The sequence below is a fragment of the Capricornis sumatraensis genome, chromosome 4, assembly GCF_032405125.1.
Source record: "Capricornis sumatraensis isolate serow.1 chromosome 4, serow.2, whole genome shotgun sequence".
NCBI lineage: Eukaryota > Metazoa > Chordata > Mammalia > Artiodactyla > Bovidae > Capricornis > Capricornis sumatraensis.
The window spans coordinates 99,943,897-99,944,825 of NC_091072.1; the positions used below are offsets into that span (position 1 = coordinate 99,943,897).

At 44.6% G+C, this 929-nt stretch overlaps 1 non-coding gene across 1 annotated transcript; it reads left to right on the forward strand.

Annotated features, from left to right (window-relative positions):
- The first annotated feature begins 593 nt into the window (after positions 1 to 593).
- Positions 594 to 666, forward strand: TRNAG-CCC (transfer RNA glycine (anticodon CCC)). The gene has a single exon. It is a non-coding gene; the product is annotated as a tRNA-Gly (tRNA).
- Positions 667 to 929: the final 263 nt, after the last annotated feature.

Consider the following 929-nt stretch of genomic DNA (forward strand, 5'->3'; position numbering starts at 1 on the left):
ACCTCTGGGGGCTGGGGTGGGGGGAATGGTGCACCCATCCCCTAGAATGATAAAGTACAGCATTTTTTTGTAACACTTTCTTCCTATCCACCCTCCACCACCACCCCCTTACATCTGGTACCCCTCTCAGTTGAGAAATCCACCCCAAATCACTCACTCTTGTTCTCTTTTTTTCACCCCTTTATGGGCACGGAGCACTGCTAATTACTATCCCTGTTATAGTTAAAAATGATGATCCAATAAAAAATAAGTCAATACAAAACAGACACAAAAGGACAAATACTATATGATTCCACTTACATGAGGTCCCTAGAGTAGTTAAATTCCTAGAGACACAAAGTAGAATAGTGGCTGCCAGGGGCTGGAGAGAGGGGAGAATGGGGAGTTATTTTTCAGTGGGTATGAGGTTTCAGCCTGAGAAGACGAAAAAGGTTTTGAAGCTGGATGGTGGGAATGGTTGCACAATGATGTAAATATACTTAAAGCCACTGAACTGTACCCTTAAAAGTGGTAAAAATGGTGACTTTTATATAATGCATACTTTACCACAATAAATAAGTACTGTCAGCAACATTCACTCTGACTTCAGGGCTTCCCTGGTGGTCCAGTGGCTAAGATTCTGTGCTCCCCATGCAGGGGACCCAGGTTCAATCCCTGGTCAGGGAACTAGATCCCACATGCCACAACTAAGAGTTTGCACACCGCAATTAAAGATCCTGCATGCCACAATTAAGACCCAGCACAGCCAAATACATTAAACAGATTTAACAACAACAAAACCCATCCACTCTGACCTCAAGAGAGACTTGCAGTTAATTGAAAAAAGGGAGGCTTTTCCTTCTGCCACCCTACATTTCAGCAGCTCTACGAACACCTTCAGGGAGCCCCGAGCTAAGGAGGGCAGCTTCACCTGCTCTCAGTCATCTCTC